The sequence below is a fragment of the Triturus cristatus genome, chromosome 8 (genome assembly GCF_964204655.1).
Source record: "Triturus cristatus chromosome 8, aTriCri1.1, whole genome shotgun sequence".
Lineage (NCBI taxonomy): Eukaryota > Metazoa > Chordata > Amphibia > Caudata > Salamandridae > Triturus > Triturus cristatus.
The window spans coordinates 1,635,847,671-1,635,867,574 of record NC_140591.1 but is presented as its reverse complement, the minus strand read 5'-3'; the positions used below and the strand labels follow the sequence as shown (position 1 = coordinate 1,635,867,574).

General features: G+C 44.8%; 1 protein-coding gene across 3 annotated transcripts in view; it reads right to left on the bottom strand.

Moving 5' to 3' along the window:
* Positions 1 to 19,904, bottom strand: part of LOC146808464 (transient receptor potential cation channel subfamily M member 2-like) — a 1,747,278-nt gene that overhangs the window by 564,560 nt on the left and 1,162,814 nt on the right. The gene's annotated exons all lie outside the window — the stretch shown is intronic.

Here is a 19,904-nt window from a genome sequence, read left to right as displayed (position 1 = left end):
GGTGGTTGCAGTGGTTCCAGGGCAGCCCACCCACCTAGTTTCTAATAGGGTGGTTGGCAAACACTGCGCCCCCGCGTGTCTGGGGGTCCGAGGATCACCAGACTCCTAATAAGCCAATTAGAGTAAAGTGGGAATAGTAAATGTAACCCATAAAGTGTCAAACCTCTTTCCCCAATATGGTTAGATTGGTGTGGGAATAGTACATGTCACTCCTTTAGTGACCCATGCCTTCTCCCAATATGGTTAAATTTGAGTGGAAATAGTAATATCACCCCTTTAGTGTCAAACATCTTTCCCAAATATGTTTAGATTGGAGTGGGAATAGTAAATGTCACCACTTTATTGTCCAACACTTCCATCAATATGGTTAAATTGGAGTCGGAATTGTAAATGTTGTCCTTTTGTGTCCAACACCTTCTCCTAACATGGTTAGCTTGGAGAGGGAACAATAAATTACACCATTTTAGTGTCCTATGTTTTCCCCAGATTAGTTTAAATTAGAGTGGGAATAGTAAATGTCACCCTTTTAGTATCTACGGGCCCGATTACAAGTTTAGCGGACAGGGTTAGTCTGTCACAAATGCGATGGATATCCTGTCCACTAAACTACAATTCCATAATACCCTACAGAACTTGTAACGGAGTATACCATCTGCCAAACTTATAATCAGGCCCTAAGACTTTCTTAAAAATGGTTTATGTTGGAGTGTGATTATTTAATTTAATAATTTTAGCCTGAAATCCTTTATTTTAATTGTGTTGGTATGTATTAGAGGTATTTTGTGTTATTTCATTAATTTTGTTAGTGTAATATAATAAAAAATGTGCATAATTCTAGGCAAGATTATCAAGAATTACTATTTTTATAGAATAAAAACAATACATTTTTCTCATTTTGTTGGTTTTTAAATATCTTTTAATTGTATAATTGTACATGTTTAAATATATATATTTCAACATAAAAAGAAACATTTATATGAAGGTAAGTAAATTATGTTTTTCATGATTTTGATTTTTAAAAAAAAGCAAACTATATATAATTACTATTGTATGCTGTATATTTCCCACTTTCATTTTTGTTTTTTTTAATAGTTTAACTGATTTATATACATGTTTTCAAAATAATTTTTAACATGATTTTTCATAATATCTTTAAAAACTGTATATATCTTATACTATTACCTAATTTATATTTTACAATTTTGTAATATTTATTAGCATATTTTTCATATATTGTGCATTGTAATACTTTTGTTAAATTTTTTCACACATTTATTCAACATTTTTACATTATATTTCATTCATTATCATGGATAGATTGTCTTTTAGGTTGAGCCTAGCGTTGCAGCGCATGGGCTTCTCGCTTCGCGAGGCATGCAGTATTCAGTATAGCTGGAAGCTCCGCCCACTCTCCGCCTATCTTTTTCATTGGCTTAAGTCCTAAATGCTGCCTTCCGATTGGTTTTAGGCTTGTTAGTCCCCCCTCATGACGACCATGTCTTCATTTGTATCCTTCCATTGCTACTGGCCCATTTACTCCAAACACTATTTTCTTCCCTGTCTCCTTCCTGCAGTCCGTGATTTCTTGGTCCCCCCTCCACCCCCCCACTCCCGTTCGTGCCCTCTCCCCCGCCCGCACTCCCGTTTCCAATGCAATAGGTCTCGCGTAAATGAGAGTCCTATTGCATTGCAAATGCCTGTTTTTTTAATGACACAGGAACAACACGATTACCAGGTTGTCATTTTCAAGATTCCCCAGGAGATGACACTGTTGCCTTTCGCGTGAAGACCGCGATTACAGATGCTGTCTGAGTAATCTTTGGACCTAGAATTTTATATTACACTATTTAATTAGCATTTAATCACTCACAATTCAACTTCCAAGCAGGGCAAGCTCCGAACCTAGACTAAAAGCAAGGATACGCTCCCACAGCTTATAAATGATCTGCTGTAAGTAAGGGACATTACTATTGAGTGTCGCACTGCACCCCCGCCCACCCATTTGCCATATGATTGCCCCATACTTCGTCATCTCTGACCGGGCTTGTTCATGGGACTGCTTAGGGGGCTGTCCGGGGTAATACAGTATTATATACAGCAAAATTTCACTTGAGTAACTTTCAACAAACTGGCATTTTTTCGCCTGTGTTGCAAAATGTACTCTAGACCACAGGCGAGTCCAAGATGTCACTCAGAAGCGGGGGGCTCCTCTTTAGGGGGTGCCCAAGGCACAGACCCCACTTTTCTCCTCAGGTCTGAGGTGGGAGGTGCTGCAGTACGTCAGAGGGGGTGGCACGGGGCCCCTCTCGGTGTCTGGCGGAAGTCACTTGTGCATGTGTGGGGGGCACCAGGTTCGGCTTGGAGCCTGTCAGACACAGGGGGCTCCAGAGCGGTCTCCAGCTGTCACGCGCTCAGGTCCCACAGGCACTCAGTGTGCAGCACACCTGAACGTGTACACGGCTCTGTTATAGCCCACATTTGTCTGTGAAGATCTCTGGCAGTGACGTTTTGTAAGGACTGGTTTGCTCACTCACACATCACTGGCATAAACTTCCATACAACCACCATCACACAAGTTCGCCCTCCGACACCTAATCACCAACTTTCATAGGGCAACATACCCACAACCATACATCCAAAAAACTGCACAGTGGAACCGATCTGCCCCTGGGACATTCGTTAATAACAAAATCACAATCAGTTTGGAGTCCCTCATCAGTCTCTAATGCCCAAGACCATTCTTCACCAGTAAAAACTCCACAATGATGTGCGTCTTTGGCTGCAATAAAACAATCCCCGTTCTCTTCACCCAGATGGTCTTGAACAGGTGAACAGTAAAGTTGTTCTGGAATAATTTGGAACTCAGCCTTCCAATCCTGCAGGAGTGATCCTTAATGACATTACCACCCAGGATACAAATAAGAGGTTTATGGTCTGTCACTCATACAAATTTCTTCCCCCACCAAAAACTTACAAAACTCTTGATGGCCCAACAGCATGCCAACGATTCTCTTGGGCAAAATCTCCACCTAAACCAAACTTACTGGCATCCACTATCACGACAGGGTCAGAGGGGCACAACACTTTTTGCTGATTCAAAATCCTGAATTCTTTGTTGCATGACTTATCCCACACAAAACCCTTCTTCTTAATCACAGAACTTAAATTCTCAGTCTTCGGAGCAAAATGCGGAGTGACAGTAAATTGTGGTGACTTTGACCGTATAATGATATCTGTGTCTTTATATGACACCATCTGGCATGTCACTGATTTCAATGTCCTCTGAGATGTCATCCATGATGTTATGCATGAGGTGATTAACGGTGCACGACAGTGAGTGGAAGTCATAGCATACCATTAGAGGCAAATTCTGGGGTGTTAATATTTTGCAATTTAACCGTAATATCACCTTAACTGTGGTTTTCTCATCGAATACTCTATAGGTTGAGAACAACTGTTCCATTATAATATGACCTGTTGAACAGTTCAAACGCTTCACAGCTCGGATAAGGACACACTTTCTCCTATTCATGTGCAGGTGGGAGTGTAGGTCCAGGTGTGCAGGACGCTTCAGAGTGAACTAGAACCTTTTTCCAGGGGCGTAACTTCACCCCCCCAAATTTATTTACTGATAGTTGGGTACAAGTGCTTTCAGTCAGGTAGTGTGAGATGTCAGTCGGATTTCCTCAGGGATTTTTACACAGACAAAAATGTGCACACACACTCGCCTTCTCTGTTTTGAAAGTCCTCAGAATAATAAATATTTCACAAAATATTGTTTTCTCTCTTAGTGCTCTTTAGGCCTCTCTCATGCACCCTGCTTTGTCCTATAATGTATTTAAACATTATATGCCAGCCTGATCGTCAGAAAACCTGAAGCTTCCCCTTCCCTCCAATCTTACTGATCAAGCGAAGCCTCCAAACCTTTCAGGCCACTGGTTCTTCCTAAGTGACTTGCTAGACCCACATGGTCCTGCTCCCTGGATAGCAGCCTTTCCCCTCCCAGATTGATCCAGGACAGTACCCTGCCTGGCCGAGAGGGGGAGATGTAGGCAGGACAGGGAAGAAAGGTTAGTTGGGCAGATCCCTTCTACTGCTCTTACAGGAATCCATGGATCTACCTAAATTCCTCTGGGTCCTAGATGGGGGCTTTGGTCACCTGCGTGAAAGCCACTGGTTCTCTAGTTCTTGGTCTACATTTTCTGAAGGAGAAAGCTTGGGTGCATAGGCCAGAGGTATTCTAGGATGTCAGCCATAACCTTTAGATACATAAGAGACAACGCTGCCTGGCTCTGGACTTTAACATCACATTCCACATATAAAAAGGGTGACACTTAATTCAAAGTTCAGGGCTTTCTCTCAACTCTGAAGGCTTCACTCATCACAATTCGGAGGCTTAAGATCCAATCCCTTAAAGAACCGGGCTGCCCGCACCAGGGTTTTCCATAACACTGATTAGTTTTAGCGTCAATGGACTGATCTATTGATGGTTTGCAAAGGGCAGACTGGCCAGTACTAGTAGGGATTACTAAATTGTCCACTTATTCCAAACCTTACAAAGACTAACAAGAGTGATAAGAGTAGGTGCATGAAAAATGACAATATCAAATAATCCCAAAATATAGCATTAGCCGTCCAAGGAGAAAATACTGAATCCGAATCTCTGAAAATGTTCTGAATGTCGAAGAATTTCTATATAACTCCACCCATCAATGTTTTCAAAATCCATGTCTCTCAGGTGTACTCTTAGTTAAATGATGATTTTATGACATGGTAATGGGCATTTAGACTAATCACTGGCTAGTGAATGGGAAGACATTGTCTGGGAATTTTTTTTTGCTTATTAGTTTTCAGTACCTCCTCAATAGAAGGGGCATGCTGCTGCCACATATGGGGGAAAGCTTGAAGACCTTTTAAAAAGTGTGCCTGACCCTAAGGAATCCTCGGGAGAGTAGCTAGTAATCCCCGTCCATGTACAAGATATCCCAGGAATGAACAGAAGGAAAACTTAAGGCAATATGAGCAGGAATGAGAAGTAAGCAGCAGTAGTTCGCGAACTCCTCACACACCAAGAGAAAACTAGCAACAAGCATTTGCAATGCAACAGGTCTCGCATTTACGGGAGTTTGAGCTAGTGGTATTGCAAATGACAATGCCTTTTATTTATGTTTTGGTTTTTGAAACAAATAAAATGCATTGTAATTTACAATGCCAATATCTTAAACTCGTGTAAATGCGAGACCTATTGCAATGCAAATGTTTGTTTTAGTTTACTTTAGCAGCCTTTTTTTTTTTAACCACTTCCTTCTATTTTGCAATGTATGTGTGTTATTTTTCATCTTTTTTTCCCGAAACCAGGTTGCGGTAAGGTGCTGGTGTTCGTCAGACAAGGTAAGTTTCTTTCTAAGTACATTTTAAGGTTTTGAGGGTAGCGGGGTTGACAGAGAAGGTCTACAAATTATTTTTATTGTTGAAAGTAGCTCTTTGGAATATTTTGATGTATTAATGAACATCTTGCTAACCTTCTGTAACCCATTATCGGGTAGGGCCTGGATCTAGCCACAGATTCCTTATTATTGAATCTTTCAAGGTGCGAGACTGGATCCCAATTTCTTTCGCCGTATCAAGTCTGTAGAGGGCATCACATGACTCTGTAGCGACGTTGTCAACTGGTTGTCATTGCCAGAGTCCATATAACTCCCTCGACGTTAGTTTCTTCCATGATTATTTTCTGCACTCACAACGTGGAGCCACATATAGAAACTGCGGACTGAAACAGTGTGCTAAGATAAAAGACACAGTTGTGTCCAATAATCACTGGATTCTTCATTTTTTACAGGATGTCAATGACCATATCGAAATCTTTGAGACCAAAGAAGATTCAGTTCGCAAAGCAGGGTGGGCAAGAGGCTTGTTAAGAATTCTGCGGCTAGATCCTGTCTCTACCAGATAATGTGTTACCGAAGGTAAGTAACTTGCTCATCTGATAGAGACATCTAGCCGCAGATTCCTTAATTTAGAATCAAATGCCAGAGCCATACAATTCAGAGAGGAGGATCTGTAAACTGAGACCATGAAAAGTCTCTTACTAAAAATAAACAGGTACAGAACAAGAGAAAAAGACCTGACATTCATAATAATTTAGGTAATCAATAATATACTCTACCACATAAAAGCCAGCGGAAGAAACTACAGGCAAGTAAAGTCGCAAGACATTTAAACCATGGGAGTAAAATACCCATCTTTGAATGAGAAATCTGTTAAGGAAGACAGCCAACAATACAAGTATAAAGCTATTTGCACCCCTAACAGGATTGAAACCATAAATTCTCACCTCACACTAACTGTAGACATAACCACAGTAACAAACGTCATTAAAACAATCAAGGCCTGGGGACAACATTACTCCTGACAATAAGACAATGTCGCAAAATGACCGTAGGAAAATAAACCCATTTGGTCTTATACCCAGGCCCAAACCACGTGTTCAAAGCTGTGGAACACAGAGCAGCAGGTCATGCCACTTAGCAATACCTTAATTCCATAGAAAGTCCAATCCTAGCCGAGACTGCTCTGCAAATTACACAGAGAAAAATTCATCTCCCGTGGGGAAAATATAATGAATGTGTAGGAAGCTAGATCTGTATATACTATACCAAAGTAAGGTATAGTGTACCCAGAGTCCAGGGAGTCCCCAGGGATAGAGTAGAGGCTACATTAGTCAAGGGCTAGCAGCTCTCAGTGATAGCGTGGTCGAGCAGATAGGCTTATCAGGCGGGTGTGTTAAGCATTTATTGTATTCACTCAATCAGGACTGAAGGGACACACTCAGACTGAATCCAGACAAATTGGGTAAGTGTAAAAAAAAAGGTATACTTATGTTCTAGAACCAAACTCAGTGTAGGTAGGTAAAATATACTTTCAATCATTAAACTTTGCTATATAATGCAATTGGGAATGGATTTGCAATTTTTACAGGTTTGTATTGCTTTTAAAAACAGTTTGAATTGCATTGAAATTACTTTGGATTACTTTTGTGTTACTATTAGATTACTTCAACTACTCGGGTGATATACCTAGATATCACAGCATTGATCCTGCGAAAGGTAAGTAAGACTTTTCTTGATTTAAAACACAGTTACTTTTCTCTCATACATAACAAAGGTCAACACATTTTTATTCAGAGAAATCCGTAACATTGGTTCCTATGGGAAAAAGGGTGTTAAAGTTTTACAGGTAAATAATGGACCTGTGAGTATGACTTAAAGGTTAGGACCAGTATTTCCCAAGGTCCAGTTAGGCACTCAAATTGTACCACCAGCAACACTGGCGCGGCCGGGTGCAGAGTGCAGAAGCCCAATGTTAGCCAATAGAGCTAAGGGGGCCTTCGGTCAGGGGCTGCTTATGAGCAGGCCACTTGGTTGCGGGAGCATAGCTCCTGGGAGTAGGAACAACACTGCAGGGGCCAGCAATCAGCACAGGAGCTGCACCACCAGCGGCACAGAGGCTGGTGGATGCATGGTGCCAAGAAGACGTTGGGAGCCCAATGATTCGCAATGGAGATCTCATGTTTGAGGAAAAAGCTGCAGACTCCGGCAAGGAAGCTTCCCTAAGGCAACATTGGAAGGAGAGATAGGTTGGGGTCTTGGGGGATGCCTGGACACCATTGGTTGGGCCACCAAAGGCTGTGGGGTGTAGCGTGAAGGGGTGTCGTGAGGTGACGGATCTTCTTACCAGCTCCAGTCGTGGTCGGGGGAACCCTTCAGGTTGAGGCTGCAGGCATCTGTCTGGAGCTTGAGGCAGGTCAGGGATCACCGGTTCCCAGATCAGGATTGCCAGGGGGACCTCCTCGTTGTGTTGGGCCACTCGGAATCCATCTGTGGGCTTCGGGTGCAGAGTGGTGCAGAACTGCAGAGCCGTCTAAATCCAGGTTCTTGTCTTGGAGTCTTTCTTTGAGCAAATCCGGTGCTCACAGGAGACAGAGTCCTTCAGATGAGTGCAGGACAGGTCCTCTGTGTTCTGGGTGGTGCTACCTGCTGGACACACCAGATTTTCCACTGTAGGCAAGTATGAGTTGGGGCAGGCCAAAAGGGCTGTAGCCAAAGCAGTAGGTGTCCTTTCCTTCCTGGTTCACTACAGCTTTTCGGTCCTCCTCCTTTCTTTCTCAAATCTGAGGCATGGTTTGGGGTTGCCCCTGAATACTAAATGTAGGGGTGTTATAGGGGTGTGCAGGTTGAGATCAATGGGTCTCTTCCTTGGGGTGGGTACACCTTCTATTATGCCACCCTCCGTGGGAGGAGGTAAGGAGCCTCTCTCTAATGGCTGTATCCCCCCCATCTTCAAGATGCCAGGGACTGAGATGTGTGCTTCACCTCGTCTCCCCCATCTGAGGCGTGGGGTTGGCATAGGTGGGCACACCTCTCTTCCTTACTTGGCTTTCCGGCCAGTTCTCCTGCCAAAAGTAGTTGGCAGAACCGGTGGGAGCTAGCTGCTGGGGGCAGCAAAAGGCAGGGACAGATAAAGGTGGCATGCCTTTGTCACTTCCCCTTCGTGGACCCAGCCCATACTGGGGGAGGAGGCATGAAACCTCTGTTAGTGTTAGTTGCATGATATTATGAACTGGGGGGCTTCTTAGAGGACCCCTCCATTACCTTTATGTTTAGCGGTACAGGGTCTGCCTGCCTGCCCGCACTGCTGCTGGCTTCAGGCACTTTTCTGCCCCCTGCTGATGAGCCTAACTCAGCCAGGGGAAGCTGAGCAAAGGGTTTCCTGCAAAGGAGAACTGTGACCACCTCTCCTATAGAATTAGGTAGGGTGGGGGAGCTTCCGAACGCCACTAGACTGCATTGAAGTACACATTTGGTGCCCTCCTTGCATAAACCAGCTTTGCCCAGTTCACGAGTCCTTGGCTTCTGCTCTGCTACAAAACCACACACAGGTTAGGGGCGTGTCCACCCCCTGTCCAGCTCCTCCCTAGGGAGGTGCCCAGAGCTCCTCCAGGTGGCCTCTTGACTCTGCCATGTTGAATCTTGGCCCTTGGGAGCACCTGTCTGGCTAAACCAGCTGTGTAGTGTCCAATTCCATCCCTGATAGGTGGGTCATCATGGAAGAGGTCCTTCCCCTTTTTAGTGTTATTTAAGGGGTCCTCTGAGGGTAGGCCCTTAGATTTGTTTGAACAACAACTTAAAGATGCAACTGCCTGTCATCTGAAGACTGTTTGAGGACGATTCTGCTGGTGGACTCTGGAGCTATGCTGTTCTTCAAGCCAGGACCCATGACAAAACTGCGTTGAGTAGGAAGATTCCCGCTGCATCTTCGTTCCTGTGCTTCTTCAAGTTCTGCAACTCCATGGCGGTGCATCCCCTGAGTCACCAAGGACTCAGACTGCATCCAAGCCTCAAGGAATCTCCTTTGAAGTGAAGTCACTTTCCTGAATCCGCTGGCACCTCTAAGTCAACAACCAGTTTGATGATCTTGCTGTTCCACAGACATCGCCCAGCTCTGCAACACAGGTGGTAGTTTATTGGTTCCCAGAGGCCTGACAAGTCTTCCCTGCAAGTTGGGCGACTGAAATCCCCCTCCAGCCAATTTGAACTGCGTCCCGGAGCATCGTGTCTGATTTTTTGTTGCCAAGGCACAGCTTCAAGAATGACATCCTGCTTGCATCCTCTGCATCACGCGCCTTCATCTCCTGTGTGCAGCTAAGTCTTCCCTACCACCTTCTGTGCCTGCAGCCAGAGGGTCCTCGAGGGGGCTCCCTTGATTCCTGCTGGCTCACGTGTGCGCTGAGGGCTGGCCCGGACTTACCCATGCTGGGTTAGCCCCACAGACCTTGCTAGTCTGCAACAAAGAGTCTTCTCCCATGAATCATTGTTTGCTTTTGGCAAGGCTTGTTGGTGGACCTGCTGACAAATGGTGGTCCTGCTGACCAATGACCTTCCTGCACTCGTCGACCGGCGTGGGACAACTTGTGAATGGCTCCTGGGCTTCAACAACTTCGCCTGGTCCCCACAGCTGCTGCTTCATCCTCACCGTGCTCTAGCAAGAACCTCCGACAAGGGCTGGTATTGTGCTCCCGTACCTCCTGGTCACCTCTGTGTGGTTTGGACTCTGTCCCCTCTGCTTTCAGGTTCTTCTTGTCTGGATTCTATGTCCTTATTCCACCGGCCTGGCCCACAAGACTCTGTAGCTTCTGTTCTTCCACAAACCTTTACTGTCGTCTATGGGCTGTTCCAGCACCACTACATCCCTATGAACCTGGGTGTAGGTATCCAGGTCCCTGGGGCATCCACGGGTGAGAGTACTCTCCAACCTTCCTTGATCCAAACGGTTTGTTTGGGGTTTATTGGGAAGGGTCCTAGAACTCTAAAAACCCAATTGAGACTTATTTTTGCATTATCCTATGGACATCTGACTCGATGTAACCACTCTGCACCCATGTGTCCTAGGGTCCCTGCCAACTCACCTAGGGTGGTTTTGTGCTTCTCCTGGGTTCCTCCATCCTTGAGTATAAGTCTTGTTTTGGTAACCTTTTTGCATTCCACTAATATATGGTTTGCTCCCCCCTCCACCACGACCAGTGGATTTTCCTATGCTACTTGCCAGTTTCTAAAGTTTTTCTTGTGTGTATTTGATATCTCTGGGTAGGGGAGATACCATGCAAGTGACTAGTGGGTGTTAATAAAAGTATTTTTATACTCACCTGGTGTGGTTCTTATGTGTAAGCTTGCTGACTGACTCTGTGGTAATTGTAATCTATTTACATCCTCCTGAGTAAGCTTAGCTGCTCTCCATGACTACCCCTTGAGAGCTTTAGATGTCAGGGACATGAACACTATCACTTAGAGTTGCCTGAACTCAGCTCCTCACCATAGGTGGACACCATATACTGAGCCACCCTCCTACAGCAGTGCCCAGCCCTCATTACACTTAGAAGCACCATTCCTGCAGCACACACAAATGAACCCAACGCCAGGACCGCTCCTTCCTTTGTCACCATAGAAAATAGGGAGCTAAACCCCTCATCAGAACATGTTTGGACCTGTGAAAGATTCAGAAGAAGGACCGCCCTGCTTTCTGAAGAAGGAAGACTGAACCTGCTTGCTTAGAACCTAGGACCCGCTGACTGAATCCAAAGGTCCATCGGTAGACCTCTACTTCAGCTACAGAAACACAACAAGCTTCCAGAGGTCTCCCCACAACTGTTCAGCTGACCTTCATCAACTGGTCCTGCCCGAGTCCTGCTGCTGGTCACTACTTGAATGACTATTGAACCCCAAGAGGTATCTCCCAGGTCCTAGACTCTTGGCTGGTATCAAAATGTCCTCCTGCTGAACTCTAGGTGTAACTCGAGACGTTTTTGGCTCCTCCCAAAGTGGACGCTTTGTGTCAAACAATAACCGCTTGCGATGCCTGCTTGTGCAAATCTCCTGTGAAAACTGCTCATTGCATCAGCCACAATAGTCAACGTCAACAGGGACAGTCTGTCAGCCCCAGCATCAAGCTGCTCTTCCTGTCAACAAAAACCACTGGCGCAGTCAGCAATGCGAGTCCACTGCAAAGAGTGCAGTTTGCATCAGCCCTGACAGACCATGCCAGTAGCAGCAGACTGGGTCGACTGCCACTACGAGGCTCCAGCAATGACTGAATCTTTGCGCTACAATAGTGACCATCTGTGACCCCTGACCTGCTCCTTGTGCCAGCATCGGACTCTGTGCAAAACCCACCAATGTGAATCTCCACTTGCAGCTCCTTGCGTGGACTCAAGAGAAAACAAACTCTCACTGGGACAAGCCTAGTTCCTGTATTGGACCTGCACTCCATTGCGGTTGGCCTGAAATGATGACTTTGTGCTGTAGTTCAGCGCACCCAGATAGACATGACTGGTGCTTCGTGCTTTTGGGGGGTATTGTCACCTAGAACTTAAAAAAGGGGTTACTCCAGTCCTACAATTGAATTTATTGTTTTTTGACATACTTTAAACTCACTCACTTTTTCTAAATTGGGTTTGGATTTTTCTTGTGTTGTGTTTCCTGTTTAATACTGTTGAATTGCTTCATAAATACTTCACACATTGCCTCCAAGTTAAGCCAGACTGATTTGTGCCAAGTTACCAGAGGGTTGAGCAAAAGTTTATTCAGTAGCTTTTGCAGTCCAATCTGAAGAGGATTGTGTTTATGGAGGGGGGCTTCCACCCGCTCAACTAACCCAATTTCTTAGAGGAATTTAGAGACAGACATGTACCCCTCCCCCTCCCCCATCAATAGAGTATAGGCCTATTTATGATTTTGACGGTCCATAGGACCACCAAACCCATAGTGGGGGTGACCACCGCACCTGCGGTGCAACCGCTGTATTATAACTTTGGCGGTCACACTGCCATTAGACTGACGCAACTGCCAGAGATCCGTGATCCCTTAGTGTTGCTGCGGCGGTCTGGGGGCAGCAATATGCTGGTGATGCCACTGGGGCACTGCCAAGCATATAATGACTTGCCCGACCTCCACACTTTTCATGGCGGTGATCCCGCCATGAAAAGTTTGGTGGTCAAGAAAGTAGGGGGGCCCTGTAGGGCCCCTGGTGCTTCTGTGCATGCAGGGGGGGCAAATAGTGTGCCCCTGTGTGCATGCAGATATGAGCCTTTGAACTGCACACCTGCAGGAATTCCATTCCGCCTGCCTACCAGACCATGAAATAACTCGTAATCTGGTGGGTGGGCTGCTGTTGAGTTTGGCGGTCTTGAAGTGGGGCGCTGGTGTGGCAGCCCGCTCCAGGGCCCCAAACTCATACTCAGGCCCTATGCCTCTTGCTATTCAAAAACTGCCTTCTAAAGTTACAAGAAGAAAGGGACCCAAAACTACAGTAAATTACTCTACCTCAGAGCTGAATAATTCCACTACCACACACGACCAACCACTGGTATTGCAATACCCTCCAAGAGAAAATAATGACAATAAGTACCTAAAATAACAAGTCCTTGCAATGCAAATTTGACTCACATTTGTTAGAGTTATTGGAGTTGTAAATGGCAATTTCTTTTACCTATGTGTTTTGGAGTGGAGTGGATGTATGTGGTGTGTAGTGGAATTCTGTGGGTTGTATTAGAATTGTTAGTTGTTGAAGTTGTGTGTGGTGTAGGATGGATTTGTGTAGTGGAATTATGTGGCATGGTATGCAGTGGAAATATGTGGATAGTATATATGTGGTATTGAGTGTATTGGAATAATGTTAAGTGTTAAGACTAATGTGGAATGCCATTTTGTGCTATAGAGTGGTATGTTGTGAGGTTTGTTGTGAAGTGTAATTATGGGGTGTTGCTGTTTAATTTTGTGGCATAATGTGGAATTCTGTGGTGTGGATTGAATGTATGTTGTGTAATTGAGTTGTTGAGTTAAAATATGTGGTTTGTTGTCGAATTATGTGGTATGGAATGGAAATGTTTAATGTCGAATTGTATGGCGTTGAGTGCAATTATGCTGATTGGAATTAAGAGGCATGGTATGGAGTGTATATGTGTGGACTGTGTTAGCAAGTTTAAAAATTATAAAACATAAGTACAAAAAAGGCATCCTTTCATTGCGCACACATTTACAAAACCTTATAGTGTGCAAAGACTTGAGCAAATTTCAAAATGAAAACATACACTGTCAACCCCCTATTCTACTGTGACTTTAACAGACAAACTCAGGGGCACTTCCCTGAGCATACATAGGTAGAGGGCAGGTTATGGGGAGAGGGTTCTGCCCAGAGAGGATTCTTTAGGTACTTTGAGAAGGAATACAGTCTAAGCACAAAGAAGGAGGAGGACACATTGGCTCACAGAGAGGTCAAATAAGATAAACTAAAGGCCTCATTACGATGTCGGTCAGAAAGCATTCCGACCGACTCCTTGTCGGAATGGTTTCTGACCGAATCAGATTTAGTAAGTCCGACCAACCGATTACAATGCTTCTGAACACCGTTCTGTTGGATTCCCATTGACTTCACTGGGAGTGTGTTCTGACCGACAACACAGGCTCCCATTGAAGAAAGGGGTGGGTGCGTAAAACCTTGCACCCTGTGGCAGGCAGTCCATGGTGCCTGCCACCGTGTGCATGGTTGGAAAGAGGGGAGCCATGGGTGCCCCCACAGACTCCAACCGGAGAACTCCGGATGAAGGGTGGCCTGCTACGGGCCCTCAAAGTTGGTTTCTGACAGACGATCCGTGTAGGACAAACCGATTCTGAAAGGTTGTCCAAATCCAACATCGTAATACGTTGGTCGGAAACAGTCCGTAGGCCTCTACGAGTCGGCTCTGACCGACTCAGTTTCTCCGAATGCCATTCGGAACTGACTCGGAACCAACTCAAAGTCAGAATGGTTTCTGCCGATCGTAATCGGTCGAATAGGTTTCTGAATAGGACGGAAATGCGGGTTCTGACACAGATTTGGACAAACTGAATGCCGTTCGGAGCCTTTCGATCAACATTGTAATGAGGCCCTAAGAGAAGATACCTTGGCACTTAAACTGCCGTCCCAGACCAGCGAGGTCGAAGACACATCGCTGGCAGAAGGTGTGGGTGCTGGAGTGAGATTAAAGGTGTGGAATGGGTGCCTTCTCCCAATAAGCAGCCCAAGTCTGTGCACACAGTCCCAGCCAATAAATGCCCTCTGCCCCTGCCCAACAGAAAGGAGAGAGCAGTTTTTCCCCTGCTAATACGTTGGAAACTGCTTTTATTTGGAGGCAGTGCTTAAAATTAAGCAATCATTTGTAAATGCACAGTATAAAAACAACTTTAAGGGGCATATCAGCAACAACCGGCAATAATTATCGCTGAGCGCACTTAGCGCTAGGATAATTATCGCCGGCTAAGGTGGATTTTTATCGCTGAGATAGCGTGCTATTAGCAACGCTTATCTCAAAAGCGATAAAAATCCTAGCACTAACTGCCTAACGTGAGAGTATCGCTGGAAACCCAGCGATAATCTCACAAAATGTGGTGTTAGCTTGTTGATAGGGCCTCACAAACTTAGCCATGATATCCACCTTCCATAGGATATCATGGCTAAGTCAGTCCTGAAGCAGGCGTAAGGAAAGTAGCGATAACAGGGGTTATCGCTACTTTTCTTGCTGCTATGCTTCATAGCGTGGGGCTTGATGATAGGAGAAATGTCGCTTAGCGACATTTCTCCTGTCATGTCAGGTCAGGAACGCCCACTTTGCATCTCATTAGAGATGCAAAGCTGGGCGTTCAGTATTCGTGCGCTAATGCAAGGTTTCACGCGTTAGCGTGACCTTGCTAATTAGGCGATAAAATTATCGCTGCTTTTCGGCCGAAAACGGCAGCAAAAGCGGCGATAATTTTCTATCGCCGCCTTGTAGATATGCCCCTAAATCTTTAAAATGTAATGTTTACAAAGAGATGCTGTGATGAACATACATTTGTACTGTTTCTAAGGGAGATAAAAATAGGGAAAATCTTCTGTGATGGTGTTATAAGAAAATTATATGGAGATAGAGGGAAACTCAACAGGACAGAAAGGGAACTTTTTGAATTCTTTAATGTTTTATTAAAATTAAAATAAGTAAAAGTATATCTTGTTGATTTGGTGCAACAACATCGAAAATCATACAAACAAGAGCCAAACCTCGTTTGGAATTATTTTACTAATTGTTACTATGAAACCTGTTCTTGTGGTGCTTTCAAGGATTAGATGAAAAGCTAAGAACACTGGCAATTAAGTTACCAATGCCATATGCGCTGTTATCAGACTGGTAGCTAGGAGAAATATAAAATGGCAGGCAATTATGGAAAACTCAAAATATAGGGACATTACAAATAGGTAAATGCAATGACAAAGCCATTATAAACTGTTATATTGAAATGGTGGGCCCTACTCTGAAAAGCAGGCCTAATTACCAAAATAAGGTGACAACAAATTGCAAATATTGTGACAAGAAGTCTATTATGTTTTGTATAATTAGGGGAGAAAGTACCTATTTATGTTTGGTGAGAAAATGTAAATTGTTTATTTTGTAAAGAGAAGAAATGACGGGTTTAATCAAGCAAACACATGAACCACTCAAGAAAGCGGGCAGAGAATTAAAGAAAACTGATGTCTAATCTAAAGAACATCAATAGATGGGAAAAGAAACATCAAATCATTGATGTTAGCAATAACAAGCAATGATAAATGCATTAGGTTTCACCTATGTGAATATTAATATTCTTTTTATTTGCAAGTTTAGGATGAGTGATAATTGCTGGGATTAGGAGCAGAGTGTGTAGAAGGAACACTAAATTGCAGAAAAGTGGCCATGAAGTAGAAGGAGTTACAGATAGGAAAGTAGCAAGAAGAAAGAGGCCCAATAAAAGAAAACAAGTTGGTGTGGTGGTTGGGGTGGTGTGGGGTTGGATGGTATAGATTGAGGCAGACTGCAATGGGGTAGAGTGTGGTAGATAAGGGTAGATTATGTTAGAATAAGACAGATTGGAGTTGGGTAGACTGTAGGAGGGTAGATTGTAGTGGGACAGATTGGGGAAGAGTGAAGTGGGGTAGATTGGAGTGAAGTAAATTGGGATACAGTGGAGTGGGGTATAGCAGATTGAGGTAGATTGTGGCAAAATAGAGTGAGTTGAAGTGGGGTTGATTGGGGTGGCTTGGACTGTGGAACAGGAGGTAGATTTTGGTTTAGTGGAATGCGGTAGATTGAATTGGAGTGGGGTAGATTGGAGTGAGGCAGCTTGGAGTGGGGTAGATTGGAGTGGGTCTGGAGTGGTCTAGGTGTGTAGCTTGGAATGGAGTGGTGTGAATTGTGGTAGAATTGAGTCGGGTAGATTGTGTTTGGGTGGAGTGGGTTAAATTGCTGTAGAGTGGAGTGTGATAAAATAGGGTCTAGTGGGGTGTGGTAGACTGTTAGTTTGTTGTGGGATAAATTGGTGAACAGTGGAGTGGTGTAGATTGAGGTAGACTGTAGTGAAGTAAAGTGAGGTAGAGTGGAGTAGGTTAGATTGGGATAGTCAAGTGAGGTAGTGAATTATTTAGTGGGGCAGAGAGGAGTGGTTTATAGTGTGGTAGAGATGAATATGACAGTGGGGTAGATTGGAGTGGGGTAGCTTCAGATAGATTGTAGTGTATTAGAGTGTAGTAAATTGGAGTGGTATAGATTGGAGTGGGGTTGATTGGGTAGAGTTGAGTGTGGTTGATTGGACAGTGTAGTGTGATGTGGTGGAGTGGGTTACAGAGGGTAGGTCGTGGTAGGGTGGGGTTAAATGGGGTTGATTGGAGTGAGGTGGCTTGGGTAGATTGGCATGTGGTAGTTTGGAGAGAGTTGAGTGGGTTAGTTTTGAAAGAGTGGAGGTGCTAGATTGGGGTAGGGTGGAGTGGGGTATAGAGTTTTTTATGTGGTCAAGGAGTGGAAATACAATTATGAGGAGGTATTACATTTGCCATGGCTTGAATATTTGTGCTCTAAAAAAAGCACTATGGATGGAGCAGCATGCAGTGCGAGGTGGCAAAAAATAATACCATCACATTGTGAGCAGAGGATGGCCGTTGATTAAATTTGATTAATCTGTGTTTAGATCCTGGTCCACAGAAAGGCGGCAACTAATGTTTGACGAGCAGTGGCCAATTAAGGTGGCTGCAAAGAGGAGTGTAGAAGCCAATCAATGGTAAGTAGTGGGAGGGCTCCAGGGCATTTTGTTGTAATTAACAGTATCAGGGCCTTTTAATATGTCCTTGATGGTATTATTGTAATGCAGTGGAATGTATTTCAGTGTGTGTTGTGATTGGCTTAATTTTGAGTAAATCTATTTGCTTTAGATTTTGTTCATAAATGCTACTATTCAATTTTGCACAACTATTGATAGTTTTTTATGAATATGATATATACAAAAAAATAAACAGACGCTTAATTTGTTAGTTAAGCATATGGTTTTGAATGTTGGTTGCACTTCCAAGAACAGCTCCTAAAAGTACATGGTCTCACTTGTTAGGAGTGTGTTAATGATCAATAACCTTTTCCATGACTCTCAGTCCAGCTTCATATCCAGCTGCAGTACCGAGACCGCCCTCCTCGACGTCTGAGACCATCCGTGAATGCGTGGATTCAGGCAATGCAGCCATGCTAGTGCTCGTTGACCTGTCCGCGGCATTCAATACGGTCTCCCACTCTATCCTTTTAGAAAGATTAAACAATCTGTGGATTCAAGGCACACCCCTGTCTTGAATATGGTCCTATCTGGGCAGTCGGACCCAACAAGTTTTTCTCCCTCCTTTTGTCTCCGACGAAAAACCCTTGCTATGTGGGGTTCCCCAAGGCTCTGCCTTGAGTCCTCTCAGTTTCCATGTCTACCTCTCCCCCCCATGAGGCTTCGGTTGAATCCTGCGGGGTGAGGGTGATCTCCTACGCCGATGACACCCAACTGGTGTTCTCCTTTGAAGAACACTCAGAGGCGGCATTCTCTCGTTTTAGACTTTGCCTGAGCAACATTTCGGCATGGATGTCACTGAATACCCTTAAGCTAAACTCTAAAAACCGAGGTGCTTTTCTTCAACCAAAAAATCTCCCCTCCCCCGTCGCTCTGGTGGCCTCCCGAGATGAACCCCCCTCCCAAACCTGTGGACTCGGCCAGGAACCTTGGCTTCCGGTTTGATAAAGAACTGTCTTGTAAAACTCAAATTAGACAGGTGTCCTCCTGCTTTGGGAAGCTTCACATGCTTTGTAGATTTCTCCACTTTCTCCCATTGGAGTCCCGCCAGACCATAATCCATGCTTTAATTACCTCCCATCTAGACTACGCCGACAGTCTCTATCTTGGGGCACCTGCCTAATTGATTAGGCTTCTACAGATTGTTCAAAACGCGGCGGCCAGAGTAATCTGTAAAATTCCTTTTCGCCACCCGATCTCTCCCCATCTGAGTAAGCTCCACTGGCTTCCAGTGACCAAATGGATTGAATTCAAGGATCTTACTTTGGCTGTCAAGGCTTTCCAAGGACATGGCCCAGCTTACTTGAGAGTGCGACTTAAGCACTATCAACATAGCTGTACCCTCAGATCCAACCATCTCCTTGCTACCCCCCGTTTTCGCAGGTCTAGAATGGGGGGCAGAGCCTTTGCCGTGAGCAGCTCCAAAATTTGGAACGCGCTACCACTTTTCCTCCGCTCCTCTGAGTCGGAACCCATTTTTTTGACTTGCCTTAAAGACCTGGCTGTTCACTCAACCATAGTCCTCTACTTTGTACCTTTCATCTGCCGTCTGTCTCAGCGCTGGGACACCCCAGTTGGGGGTAGCTGTGCCTTTTATAAAATCCTAAAATAAATAACTAAATGGTCGAATGGTCCTGTAGTGTGAAAATATATTAACGCGAGTTGCCAGAGACTGGGTCTTGAAGGGCAGGGGACACAGCAAACAGCAACATCCTTTTCCGTTTCCTTGGCAGAAAGTAGCCACTGCAGGCCAAACCCAAACAGCACAGGGGCAGTATTCCTCCTCAGTTTCTCCAGCTCTTCTCCTTGGCAAAAGGTTTCTCTTGATTTCCCAGAAGTGATCTAAAGGTCTGGGCCCCTCTTTTTACACAGTAAATCTCTTTGTTCTCTCCTGACCCAAGGATCTGAGCCCAGTCCAAACCAGTTCTGGGGGGCTCTTTGCAAGTGCACAACAACCTCCATTATCAGTATGAGCCCTGGGTCCAGACACACCACAGGAAGGTGGAGTCATCATTGTGGAAGGCAGGCACAGCCCTATTTAGGTGCAGGTGCTACTCCTCCCACCACTCCAAATGTAGACCAGGCCTTTCCAGCCTAGCGCTGACACATCCAGACTCTCTGGAGCCATTGCACACCCCCAGCCCCTGTCACTCAAAAGCCAGACAGTCAATACACATCCTAGCAGAAGCACACTGTATGGCTAGGCAAGAA